The 14,687-nt window shown below is 46.7% G+C and overlaps 1 protein-coding gene across 1 annotated transcript in view; it reads right to left on the reverse strand.

The window, feature by feature from the left end:
* Positions 1-4,375, reverse strand: part of LOC138450006 (lens fiber membrane intrinsic protein-like) — a 189,606-nt gene extending 185,231 nt beyond the window's left edge. The window contains exon 1 of the mRNA XM_069604810.1: positions 4,276-4,375. The gene's annotated coding sequence lies outside the window, so the exon portion shown is untranslated. The remainder of the gene's footprint in view (positions 1-4,275) is intronic.
* Positions 4,376-14,687: the final 10,312 nt, after the last annotated feature.

Below are 14,687 nucleotides of genomic sequence, written 5' to 3' on the forward strand. Positions count from 1 at the left end.
ATGGGCATGACATATATGTGACAATGGGGCAGAGTGATGCGCAGTAGAACCAGGTGAATTCCTACAATCAGCCTGAATGAACACAGCTTAATACGGAACAATGTGGTAGCAAGATGCCACTTCAAGGGCAACTGGCGCAATGTAGTGCAAAACGCCTACTGTGGCCAGAAGGGACACTGTAATACCCAAATCCCGGGGCGCAGAATGCATTGGATGAAGCACATGGGTGGGACAAAACACTCAGGCACACACACCCTGACCTGGCACTCAACCGAATCCCCTCCCACAAACTACATACACATGGATCACACACACATGCATGTGCACTCACCGGACAATGCCTCGTAATCTGGCAGCTCTCCCACACCTTGGATCTGCTCCTCTGTGACGTAGGTCCCAGCAACATGCTCATGTAGAGTGAGTTCTATGTCCTCTTGTGGAGACCCACCTCCAGTCACCAGAGTTGCGGCATGACTTGAGGCCAGCTTTTTCTTTGCCCTACGCTTAAGGTCGTTCCAGCGCTTGTAGCACTCAACAGCTGTGCGCCTCATAAACCCAAGGGCACTTATGCTGTCCGCGATGGACTGCCAGTGTGCCTGACGTCGATCAGGTGTAATCCTACACCCTGAAGTGACCAACATTTCGGCGTCATGTTCGGACACACACATACTGCACAAGTGCATCCAGTTCGGCATCATTGAAGCTAGGCTTCCTTGGCGTGCTGGACCGTGTAGCCGTGTCGGGGTCATCAGCCTGTACTGGACGAGCACTCTTCCTCTTTCTTTTTGTGGGTGGTGGGGATCCGGAGTGCCCTACGCCGCTCTGGACACTAGAGGCAGGAGCACCGGTGGACTGTGTGGTAGTAGTGTGCGATGGCACACTGACCACATGACTATCTGCAGGCATTAGCTGAAGTGTGATTATGGCAGGGGGAACCTCAGTCTGATGTACCGGGACCAACACTGTCCTTGCTGGGGGAGTCAGAGCTGGGGTGGACGGAGCTGCAGCTGCCCCTGCAGCCTCCCCACCCCGCCTACTCGGGGCAGCAGATGACATGGCTGCCCCTGTACCACGTGGCCTGGTGACACTGGCTTGCGCCGCCACCCGTGGCCTAGACTTGGCGACCTGGAAGTCAGCCTGGGAGTCACCCTGTGCTAGGTCAGGTGCCACAACGGGCCGGTCCAACAAGGGCTGAGCAGGGATGGTGTCAGCCACGTTTCCCTCAACCATGGGGGGGGGATGTGTGTCCCTGACTGGTCCTCCACACGTGGGGGGCTTGGGGGTGTCTGCAAATCCTGGCCACGTCCCCTACCGCGCCCACCACGCCCACCTCTTGAGGCTCGGCCACCTTTGCCACCCTTACCACTTGCTCGCCTCCCAGCCATGGCACTGATGGAGTTGTGCGTATGGGAGTTGCAGTGGACAATTGTCCTGGGCAATTGGGGGTCAAAGGGGTAAGGTACTAGATGGAATTCATACCCAAGTGCTCTAGCAAGGCTGTATGTAACCCCTGGGGAAAGATGACGGGTCACCCAACGCACAGGCACCCCTAAAACAGAAAATGACGTGCACGAGACCCCTCTTAGACCACGTGCGTGGGAAAAGGAACCTGCACTACGCTGTGGCACCCAGGAACACAAAAATGAACGTATGCGTGTCACACGCAGCCTACAATGACCTCTGAAGGGGTACGCTACACACGGGGCTAGCACAGTTGGTAAATACGTGCGCGACTCACCGTCTGCCTAGGAAAAGAGCGTGAAAAATACGCGCGTGTGCGCGTTGGCAACACCTCCGCCAAAAGAAGAATTGTACACTGTCTGAGGAGACAGGACAAAAGGAGAAGTCAACGCTGTTTGAGGAAACAGGTCGAAAAGAAATTCAGAAAAATACTGACAGAGGTAACAGGGAGTACGAACTGGAAACGCTGTGAAGTAAATCGCGTGTGAACCGACAAGAAGTACAGATTTCACCCACTCGCTCTCCACGGGAAGCACGTACAAGGAAATGACGTACTACACGCACCTTTTAAACCGCACCACACGTCCAACGTCACTTCCACGTATACGCACTGAGGCACTATCCTCCAATCACGCAGGCTGACACTCGGACGTGCAGTTTTTGGTCTTGTAACATTCCACCGGGTACAGGGACACGCCCGCTCGTGTCACGTCACAGTCGCGCCTGCGCTGTCAGGGCCTTTGGTCCAATGGAATTGCGTACACAGGCCAATCGCGTGTGGAACTTCTTGCGCACCCCTGGAATACACGCACACGCTCCCCCAGGCCCGATCGCGTGTGTAAACACCCACGAGCCCCTGAAATACACGTACCCCGCTCCCCCAGGCCTGATCGCGTGTAAAAACACCCGTGAGCCCCTGTAATACACGCGACGGGCCAATCACGTGTGAGAAGCTTCTCGCGCACCCCTGAAATACACGCGCCCAGGCGAATCGCCTGTGGAACTTCACGCTCACCCCTGAAATTCACGCACACGCTCCCCCAGGCCCGATCGCGTGTGAAAACACCCGCGAGCCCCTGAAATACACGCGCCCAGGCCAATCGTGTGTGAGAAGCTTCTCGCGCACCCCTGAAATACACGCGCCCAGGCCAATCGCGTGTGGAGCTTCACGCTCACCCCTGAAATTCACGCACACGCTCCCCCAGGCCTGATCACGTGTGAAAACACCCGCGCACCCCTGAAATACACGCGCCCAGGCCAATCGCGTGTGAGAAGCTTCTCGCGCACCCCTGAAATACACGCGCCCAGGCCAATCGCGTGTGGAGCTTCACGCTCACCCCTGAAATTCACGCACACGCTCCCCCAGGCCTGATCACGTGTGAAAACACCCGCGAGCCCCTGAAATACACGCGCCCAGGCCAATCGCGTGTGAGAAGCTTCTCGCGCACCCCTGAAATACACGCGCCCAGGCCAATCGCGTGTGGAACTTCACACGCACCCCTGAAATACACGCACACGCTCCCCCCAGGCCCGATCGCGTGTGGGCCTTCTCGCGCGTGTAGGACATTTTTTTCCTGCGCAGGGACGCTACCGCCTGCTTGCGTGTGGCGGACATGTATGGGCCTGTGCGCGTCTTTGGCCGTGTGCTGTTTTTCCCTATTCGATTCCATGAATACGTGTTGTAGGCGAGCGTGTGGGCGTTCTGCGCACTTGTCTCCTGTACTTCCCCTGTGACGCCCACATTTTCACGAGTTGTTCCCCATTCTGCGTGTGACGCCCCGTGTTACGCCTACTTTTGTTATGTGCGCCGGGCTATGTGCGAATTCGCTGTGGCCTTATAGCACGGTGTTCGTTGACCTATGCGCCAGCGTGCGCCAGCGTGCGCCGCGCACTTTCTCAGCGCACATCCCACATTTCGCGCGTGCACGGACTTCCATGAATTGATGTGCGATGTTTTCTGTGCGATAATCGCACTTGCACTGCGATTTTCGCTGTTTCTCTGCGAATCACACGTTTTCGCACGCGTGCACCGCTTTTTCGGCGCACGTTGATTCCATGAATCGGCCTGTAAATGTCCACAGCATCGATTGCGGCCTCCAGAACACGGGTGCAAGAAACTACAAACAATGCAAGGTATAGGTGACCTGGAAAGAGACTGCGCCTGATTCTTGCACAAAAAAAATGTATTTCTCAGAAAAAATTGCCCTTAAAGTTGATGACACGTGTTTCGGTCCTCCAAGTCTCGAGACTTGTAGCAACTTTGCGATTGTACGCGCTTATTCTGAACAGCAGGGATTTACCCCAATGACATATGGAAGCTAATTTTTCACATTATGTGACATGGGCATCTTACATGACCACAAGACTAATCAATAGCCCTGATTTGAAAAAGGTCCTTGGAGGACCGAAACACGTGTCATCAACTTTAAGGGAAATATTTTCTGAGAAATAAAAATTTTTTGTGCAAGAATCAGGCGCAGTCTCTTTCCAGGTCACCTATACCTTACACTATTCAGCAAGGGGTCTTGTACTTGGCTAAACCCCCGACCTGGTGAGACGCGACTCTAAGGACTTAGTGTACTATTTGCATTAACGACTTTCAGTTTTTCACCACTATCAGATGTCGCCAGTTTAGACCAAACCTTCCAAGCCAAGGGTTTTTTATGTACAAAGAATGCAACACGCGGCGGCTAGGATGCTACACTGCCACTGGACAAAAGAGGACAAACTCCAGGTTCCACGCCGGCTGCCGTTCAGGCCAATGATACAGCTAAAGGGCTATGCGGCCTTCCATGCGCAGAGAATGCCACTTACTTGACTCGCTGTGAAGGGGGAGGGTTCTTCTCTTCTCGCTCTGGAACTTTCCCTTTGCTTTGACTCCTAGCTCTTGCCTGTGGGTAACGGCTCACAGTGCCTGGCAGCTTACTGCAAGTGATCCCTTAGAGAGCCTGGGTCGCTGTATATATGAGGCACTGTGGAGGTTTTGAAATGATTCACCAGTCTACGTCATTAACAAACAGATTCCGACATCTGTTTGACCAGCCCTCTTTTTTTGCATGGAAGTCTTTCCATTATCGGCTGAAAGGTGCGAAGCATCTCCAACATTCTGTCCCATTGCACAATGGCAGCCTTCACCCAGAGTTAGAGTAATAAAAACAGGAGCACATTTTTAGTTTGGGCGATTAGGCACCTATAAGCCAAAACTATTGCATTAGAGTAGAGGTGGGGGACAAATGGCATATGAGGAGGGACGCACAGCTTCTACGTGTTGCTTGGTTATTTGCCCACCCATTGACTGCCAATGGCCATGCTTATTCCTATGGCCATTCCCACGCAGTTCCGGCCCTTACCCCTTCAAAAGCACCTCCTCAAGCAAGCTCTTTGTACTTGGTTTAATTAAGCCTTACCATCAAGCTGTGCACTCAAAGTGCCTACCAGTGTTTTCTCAGAGCAGTCATCTGAGAGTTAGTGACTTGATTGGAGCCGCATACTAGTAGCTGTCGGTAAAATACAATTGCCAGCATTGAAGAGGTCAAATGGGTTTATAGCTACATTGATATGAAGAAATGGACCATAACTGATAGGGGGACTGTGTACCAATATTAACTTGATTGCTTGTCTAATACGATACAATGGTCTGTGAGCACCAGGGCAAGATGGGGGGTGGGGTGGTTTGCAAAAGGGAAAGTGAGCAAATGGAAGACCACATATGCAGACCACAATTTGCACACTCCACTAGTGAGTGAGAATTCACTTTAGATGACCAAGAACTGGTGTTCTGTGCACGTGGGGAGCTGGCATTCCTATCCGGGCCAAGGTTCATGGCTAGGAACCTGCAACATCCAATTCTTACCAATGAGACTGTTTTTTATCCACAGCCGCCTCTCGGCATGATTTGCACTCCTACACTTGTATTTTGTTGCCTATGTATGTCTGATTGCGCCACCTGTAACCAGAGTTGCTTGATTCATCAACTCAACAGGACCTGGAAGCCATGATGGCCCAGGTCTCCCAGCCCCTGTACGAGATTTCTGGGTGTGCTCCACAGCGTTCTGGCCCACGTGCACATAGTAGGCCCAGAATAAAATGTCATGCCACCATACAAAAACAGCTGGACTGATGGCATTAAAATGTCAGTCTAGGGAAATAATAACACATACCATTAAGTCAAATCTTTAGAAAAATCACATTTTGGCTGCCGTGGCACAGGCTATGTCCCCCTGCAGCCAGTGCCATAATGAACTTGACAACATGTTTCTTTTTTCATCAGACCACAGTCACCTTGCAAATCGTGACAGTTAAAGCGTGCAACAAAATAAAGTACCCTTTGAAATATTTCTTCACACGCATGTTTAATAGCTTCATTTGCTAAAAAGTAAAGTTTGCTTTGATGTTCTTAGTTGCATGTTCTTAAAACCATATATAACACGCTGGAGGTTTGTGATGAATCTCCAAACCGAAGTGAGTTTATTACACAACTTATTTTATTGTGTGTCTTAAAGCGCTGAAAATAAAGTGAGTAAATAGATATTTTGCATCGTATAGTCGTCCATTCAGAATGTAGAAAATAATGGTACTGTAAGTGATTTCAATCCGGCACACACCCAAGTCAAAGCCCAGCACGTAGTGCACAACTGAAACCCTTATTTATTTTTGTCTATAAGTTCAATATTCTGAACGATATACCACTCATATCACACCCTTCTCCTGCAACCCCCCCCCGGTCACACTGAACCAAGAATCAGGCTAGTTTGGAAAGGTAAATATTTATGTATGTATTTAAAATCACAATATATTTTAATTGATAAACAACAATCACCAATGGGGTGACAAAACACTGAATAATATCTTTAATAAACTAGGAATAAGTAATGAGCAAAACAAATGCAGCACAGAAAATAATACTTTTGTTTTGGTTTGGACCGATGGCACAATGGTTAGAGGTTCCCCCTGCAACACCCCTCAACTCCCAATATGCAATGTAAAGAGATGGGAGGAGAGAGCAGGTATTCAGTAATAGCACAAATCAAGCAGAATATCAGTCCCACTTCCCCCATAAAACACAAGAGAAAAGCGGAATTGACTTTTCATCTGTCAGAATGGCTTTTAAAATTGGCTTTAGAATTGACTGGGCAAAAACACCAAATATGGCCAAAAATACTTAAATTGTTATCATTTATTATGGGAGCCATTTTGAACAGTTGCACCCTACCACAAGCAATGATTTAGTCAACAGAAAACATTTGAAATCTTATAGTCCAAGTTGGAAACAAATGAAAGCTATTTTACACGTGTAAAATTTCTTACAATTGTAATTCGCGGCAAACTTTTCCTTGCGCGATATTTGCGATATTCGCGATAACGGGAGAATCGCACTGTTTTGTAATGCGGTTTTGGGTTCTATGGATAGCTATGGATGTTAGGTACAAGTAGGAATCAGGAAAGTGACTGTATCAGTGAGTCCCTATGAGTTGTCAGCTGATTCTATTTATGCTTTAAAATGACATCATAAAGTGAGTGTATGGGCCGGCTTAGCTAAGCTTGCCCCTGTGAGCTGGGATAGGATAAAAAATTAATCTCCGCCTTGCAACTTGAATGATTGGATCAAGGCCGGATGATGTCACATTTTATGGTTTGCTTTACAGTCGTCAGAGACCTCCCTTTAGCCACTGGTCTCAAAATCGGATTTGATACTAAATGTACATTTGTACATTGGTTACCGTTATACAAATCACACATAAAGATGCCATATTTTATGGAGCAGCTATCCCTCAAAACCATGTAGCTGTGGGATCTTGTCTCAACTTTCTACAGAATTTTGTCCACAATTCTAACATTAATACCTTTTGCATAAAACCACATATATTTCCATTCCTGTCCAGAACATGTCACACAGTTCTACCACCTCTTCACACGTGCAGCCAAAAATAAAATGTTTCACCCCTTTGAATAACAAGTTATGAGTCTTTTAAAAATTGTTCATTGTTCATTCTTAACAGCAGATGGTCACTTGTCTTCACCCCTTCGTCTCTCCTGGGAGTTCAGTGCATCCCCCTCCTTGGGGTAAGCTCCTTCCAGGAGAGTTTACGACCACCTTCACACCTCCACTTCCTGGGCTGAAAGGCTTGTCATTGTTCCTCCTCTTTCTGTAGAAAAGAGTCTGTTCTAACGTGCAATTAACATCTCCCAGTGAGTTTCTGCTGAGAGGAAGGCCCTCCTCCTAGGAGGAAAACCTGCTTTTCCAGTTCTTGCAGCTAATTAACTTCTTAAAACCAGCCAAAACCAAATTTGTTACATCAAACATAAATACATTACTTTCTTAGCCTTAAAATCTGTGGGATCAAAAACACAACTAAAATCTGTATTCCTTTTTAGCAAAAATGTTTTGCTAATCCAGTAGACTTTTAGTTTTAGCTCACTTTAAAGTTTCATCAGCAACTCCTCTGACAACTGTCATTCAGGTAGCCCAGGGTACTGCACCCAGATGTTGGGCATGTGCTGTAATTTTTCAAACAATTCAGTTTGTCTGAAGAAGGTTTTGCTCTTCCATTAGGACTTTGTATGTTTCACAATACTTCATTAGATACATGAATTTTAGCACCAGGCAAGATTTTTAATGTTAAGAAGTGTTGTGTTATAGGCGTTTTGGAGTTTTTGGCAACAAAGCAAAGGTCATTTGTAGGCCCATTTTGGGGTTTCATTTGCAAAGTGCTGCTTCTCTCTCTGCACTATGTTTGCTGGTCATGGAGCCCACTGGCACATTTCTGCAGGGTGTGCTCTATTCCACCGCACATGCACCATGGGTGGTAGGTTGTGCATTCCTCTTTTTGTGTGCTGAAGCACACGGTTTTTGTAGGTTTTTGTAGGTTTTTGGCGCGCACAAGGGTTTTACTGCCATTGTTGTCGTTTCTTTCACCATAACTGGCAGGGTGATGCTGCATAGCATAGCGGAGTGGGTCAATACATCCCACAGTACCCGGATATTATTTTGGCTCAACATGCTGCTATAAGGATTTACATATTGTCATGATTCTTTACTATGCAATTTGTGTATTTTGCAAGTAAACTCTATAGGACAGTATTATTGTAGGGCTTGACACACAAAACTTAAATTTGTTCCAAGTAAAGCATGGAAGAAGGTGGCTGTGCCTTAATTGCAGAGTGGGTTAAAATCCCTGCTTTGCTGTTTAGCGTAAGTGTGTGATCCTGGGCAAATAATGTAATCTCACCCTGACATCAACTGCAAAAATCAGAGTGCTTATAAGTGATTATGTTTACACCATTACAATAGGACAGTTGTAATAAGTTTAGGGACACATTGGTGTACCCTGGTGCTCCTCTGCTAGTGGCTCCAATATTGTCACATAGAATTGCATTATTGCTGCACTGGCCCTCCCTCAGTCTCGTATCACTTGATTTGACAGGCTGACATAGTATCACCAGCTAGTCAGTGCACCAGAGATTCTATTATAGCGGACTAACCTTGTACCCCATTTCAGTGGCTGATGTTCCAGAAATTGTATTCTCACATCTAAAACATAAGCTGTTTGAATACGTATGTATCGTTCATGGTTACACACATGTTAATGTTAGCGTGAGTGTTGTGAACCATGATGTGAGCACCAAGTCATGTGTAGGTTATGAATTTAGAGATTCACACATACAATCCTTTTACCACAGACTTGTTTATCAAGTGTAGAAAACTCTGATCACTGTTATAGTCCTGAAATGCTCTGTGATTTAATGCAAAGCATACAGGAATCCTCATTGGTGCTATTTGTCCCCTTTCCCACTTTCACAGAGGTATTTTGAAAGAGTACAATAAGAGTGTACCAGACTGTCCATCTTGGAATGATAACCTACTATCAGAACATTATTCATATGGTTAGTCTAGTATTGCCACTTGTGAAATACATGTGAGGTGGTATGAACAGAACACCTGCAACACAGGGCCAGTGGTCAGTGGGCCCTCAGACCCCGGCAGGCTGGACACACCGTAGTGTGCCAGTACGGACAGTTTGAAACTGCATTTCAGGCAAGGCCTTCCCTAAGAGCAGGTGACAGAAAAACCATTTACTTGGGCAGCAACAGCTGTGTTTTCACATTTGAATTCTTCTGTAAAGTACTTGAATTACAATGTAATGAAACTAGCTTCATTTATATAGCAATTATTTATACATATTGAGGAGGGGTTTTGTCCTACGACAGAGGTGCAGTTTGGGAGTGACGTGAGCCAGTCAGGTTTGGGGGGGCGCCAACGATGCTTCCCGCCTGGGGTGCAATCTGGTGTAAGACCGGCCCTGTACATGCACATTGAGAAAAGCATTGAGATGTGGTTAAAATTAGCGCAATCTGGTAAACTACAACGCCACAGCTTTCACCTTGCAACACATGTCCCAGCTCAATATTTAGTTCATGCCCAATTAATCCCATTGCCCACATTTTATTTTAGCAAATGCACAGCCTAAGATTATTTTTGAGGACCTTTACAATTTACATTTGCAAAAGGGACACCTAATTCCTATAACAGTGGCAGCCACGGTGGATTGGAAGACATTTTTATGACACCAGCACTGTGTTTACAGCTCCAATGAGGTCATTGGGCCTTATTATGAGTCTGGCGGTAGCCGTGCCACTAAAAACGGACCAGCATACTTGTAATGATGCCCATTAACTCTCAGAAGACTGCTTTGAAAAAACACTGGCAGGCACTTTAGGGCCTGATCACGGGTTGGGCAGTAGCCTTTAAATGTGGTGCTAACGCTATTACCACTGCATTTAAGGGTCCGCCCAATCCTGAGCATGGCCACATTTACCTGAAGCTCAGAGCTGAGTGGACATGTTCAGTTCTATTTGAGGTGGCGCACATTTGCAATTTCGAATTTGCTATTACCGCCGAGATACCCCCAGACCCGTGATCAGGCTTTTGAGTGGGAAGTCTGACAGTAATGCTTGATTAAAGCGAGCTCAGAGTTTTTTTATTTATTTCATTTATTTATAAACAGAAGGAACAATGCTCTTTTCATCACAAAAATACACGCAATAAATAAGAAATCAAATTTGACAGGAAGCAGTGACTTTTTTTCGATAGGGTCAATTAGAGGGCCATTCTGACCAGGTTGTGGAAGGGAGTAAAAAAAACAGTCACCAGGGACAATACTAAAGTGAACATACATAGATTAAGGACAATGAACATTGGATATTGTTAAGTGCAGATAGATGGCACGGCTGTGCTCGGAATGTAACCATGATGGGTGAAGTGCTAGAGTTGAGGCAGAGGAACTGAGGGACAGAGGCATGTTCGAGGCGAGAGGGAAAAATTTTACCTATCAGGCAGACGAGAGGTAGGGTACGAGGGTAACTCAGGGGCAAGGAGGTAGGCTTTAAGTTTGGTTTTCAACAAATCTGTCTGGACTGTTTTTTGGAAGTCCGTAGGAAGAGAATTCCATGCAAGTGGAGCAAGAGGAGAAAAGGAGTGGAAACAAGAGGATGCACAGGAGCGAGGAGACACAAGGGTAGTCGAGGAGGCAGAGCAGAGATTACGAGAAGGCTTGTAGATTTGGATACAGGAGGAAAGGCACAGTGGTGCCTTACCGTGGATAGATGTGTAAACCAGGAGATGCAATTTACATCTGGCCCTGTTTTGCATCATCAGCCATCCAGCCTGGTGACTCTACGTATCAGTAGGTGTGAAGTGAGCTAGTTCAAAGAGGGTCCTGGTAGCGTAGTTAATGATCTTGTTGATAGGACAAAAAGCATAGTTGGGGAGACCAAAGAGGATGCTAGAAGAGCAGTCCAGTTTAGCAAAGAGAAGAGTGGTTAAGAGATGCTTGGCAGTGTTGAAAGGAAGGAGTTGCCTAATTTTCCTAATATTTAGGAGGTTGAGGTGAGGTGCTGTTCCAGTTTTGGAGATGAAATAGAGAAGGTGTGAGAAGGCTCACTGGCGACACAGAGGTTTCTAGCTGATGAAGAGTAGGGGAGAGTGATAGGTGGGAACTGGATAGGCAGAGGAAGAGATGAGAGAAAGCTTTTTACAGGGAAGAAGAGCACCTCTGTTTTGGTTGAGTTTAAAATCAGAATGCACGAAGCAATCCAATATTTAATGGCAGAAACACAGTTGGAAATTTTGATAGAGAGATCAAAGGAGAGTTCAGGAGAAGAGAAGAAGACTTGGGTTTCACCCGCTAAGAGTTGGTACGAGAACCCAAAGGAGGAGATTAGTGCCCCAAGAGCAGAGGTGTAGAGTATAAAGAGGAGCAGACCCAAGACAGAGCCTTGTGGAACACCAAATGTTGGAGAAGTGAGTTTAGAGGCGTTGTTGGTCCAATAAACATAGAATTGGCGGTGTGCAAGGTAGGATTCCTTCCAGGAAAGGGCTCTATTGTGAATTCCCAGAAAGAGCGTATTAAGGAGATCAGAGTGATCAACAGTGTCAAAAACAACAGGCAGGTCATCAAGAATTTAGATGGAGGATAGGTTGGAGTGCGTAGCAGAGGCGATGAAGTTGGACATATTCTTGAAAGCAGTTTCCGTGGAGTGACCGCTGCAGAAACCTGCTTGTAGAGATCTCAAAGGTTGTGGATGTCTAAGAAAATGGTAAGACAGTTGAACGCATCCCTTTGAAGCACTTTAGTGCAGAAGGAGAGACAGAGGGAGAAAGTTAGCTAGTAAGTTCAGGTTAGCCCCTTGCTTTTAGGAGAGGGATGACCGTTGCTGTTTTGAAAATAGGGGCAAAACAAGCAGAGTCGAAGGACAAGTTAAAGAGTTCAGCGAGGTGAAATAAACTTGACTAGCTGAGAAGCAAGAGGGTCTGGTGGGGCTCAAGAGGGGTTACCTTTAATCAGTAGAGATAGGACTTCATCAGTGTTAGTTTACTAAAGTGGGAGATGGAGGCAGAGGAGGTGTAAAATATAGCAAGAGGGAGGGTGAGGAAGGTCAGGAGAGAGTCTCTAATTTTGGACATTTTTGCAGCAAAGTATTCAACTTGTTCATTGGCTGTGGGAGTGGAGTTGATAGTCATAGATTTAGGAGAAGTGTGGAGTGAGTTTAAAGTGCCCTGCGGCCGTTGAGGATTGTTGGAGTGAGAGTCAATGAGGGTTAAGGAGAATTTCCTTTTCACTCTTTCAAGGGTGGATTTGAGAGAGTTTTGGGCAGAATTGTAGAGTTGCAGATCCTTTGCACAGCAACCATCGCATGAGTTCCCATGAGGAGGAGTTTGGGTGGGGAGAGGCAGGAATGGGTGCAAATTGCCATAGGGATTAGCATGGCCATGGGTAGTCAATGGGCAGGCTCATAACGAAACAACGCCTATGGACTGTGTGCCCTTTCTCATATGTCATTCCTCTCTATCTGTACGTCAAACTTTTTTGGCCTGGGCCCCAACCCCCCATAGCAAAATTTGGGCAGGCCGGGCCCCCGCAAAAGTGGCAGATGGACAGTATGTAGAAATCGATATTAACTTTTCTGGGCTGTCACCGCACCCTACTCCCAGTACAGAACCTGGGCTCTCCCACCCTGCTCCCACCACTATCCCAGTGCTCCCGCCTATCCTGCTCCCACCACAGTCCCATAATACAAGCAAACACGCATCCATACACATATTTAAATAAAAAATAAATCGCCATAAACGTTCCTTCTGCAGGGGCCTGCGCGTGGTTGCTAAAATGCCCCGCTCCAGGTTGCTCTGCCTGTATGTGCGAGTTGGCGCATGAGCACTGTCAGGGGTTTTGACCCATGTTCGAGTTATTATGCTGCAACATTTGGTGCTGTGGGCTTAGGAAATCCAAGATGGCGGAAAAGCCCACATTTTCGCCAGGATGCAGGAAAACCGCGCAGTTTTTGCGCACACCAAAATGGTCGCCTGACCTACCACCCACCAGTGCGAGCGTGATGGGCCAGGAGTGCCATGGGTGAAATGTGTGCAAAAGGAAAAACAGCAGTGCCGGTTGGCTCAAAAAGCGCTTTGAAATCACCTTTGTTTCTCTGAAATGCAAGCTAAAAATGAATATTTTAAACATTGCAAGATATTCAAAAATCTCACTGAACACCAGCAGACATTTGGCAGAATGTATTCTTGTGTGCATACAAAATCTGGAAAGAAAAAGAGCCCAAAATAATGTTCATAATGAAACTGGCTGAGCCGTGGATGTCAGCAGCTGAAGTGAAATTGGACTGAAAGACACTAAAATCTAAATGTTTAAAATAAATGAGTGACCTACTGTTGAGTGTCACATAGTTTGCAACTGTTAAATGTCATAGTTTTGAACTTAGAATCAGCGTTCTAGCTGCATGTGTAAAAATTGTAAGTTTGATTTGGATGAAGAGAGTGAATTCTGCCTGGCAACTACCGCTGACAGGAAGGAAATCAAGTTCCAGAATGACGACCTTGGTAGATATCAAAATAGCCAGAGAACACCTTTTACATAAGCTATTTGTGAGAGGTGAGTGGGCTCATCAGGACCAGGCGGTCTGGTTGCAGGCAATCGCACCCCAGATCACTGAAACAGGGTCAGATATATGGAGAGATCAGGGTCCCTTACATGTGGCCCTGAGTGAACTATATATGGCCCCTAAGGCCAAGGATGAGCACAACAAGATTGCCAGGGTATCGGCATGTTTATATTTACATATGGGAGCCATACAGGACAAATGTGCTGAAGGCCAAAATCTGGCAAATAGGCAACTGATGGCATTAGAGAAGGCCCAATCTGACCTGGACTCTTCTGAGCAGAGGCTGGACAGGAGCCAGGAGTCAGAAAATTATAGTAAACAGTACATCATTAAAATAAAGGAGGATATGGATATCCTGCAACAGGAAAAGGCTGACCAGGATACCAGAATTCTGGCTTTGCAGAAGGAGCACCAAGACAGTTTGGACTCCTTACTGCAGTGCCAGAAAAAGCTGGAGCAACAGATCAATTTCAACAGGGCATGCACAGGGCAGGTAGCCACCCTGCAAATCCAACTAGACAGAGAGAAAGAGGAAAGCAATAAATTGATTTTGAAAGACCTGGATACCCAGGCAGAGTTTGATGAAGAGCGCCAGAAAGCTGGTGCCCTTCAACGCCAGAGGGACGACCTGGCGGCACAGATGCAGGCTCTTACTCAGGAAAGGGATACCTTAGGCCAGGAAGTCTGCCACTTAAAAAGAAAAATTCAAGAAAATCACTTGGCCCTCCAGGGACTGGGTGACCTCCAAAAAGAGCATTAGAACTTGTTAGAGCACA

The sequence above is a fragment of the Ambystoma mexicanum genome, chromosome 1p (assembly GCF_040938575.1).
Source record: "Ambystoma mexicanum isolate Mex_15411 chromosome 1p, UKY_AmexF1_1, whole genome shotgun sequence".
Classification (NCBI taxonomy): domain Eukaryota; kingdom Metazoa; phylum Chordata; class Amphibia; order Caudata; family Ambystomatidae; genus Ambystoma; species Ambystoma mexicanum.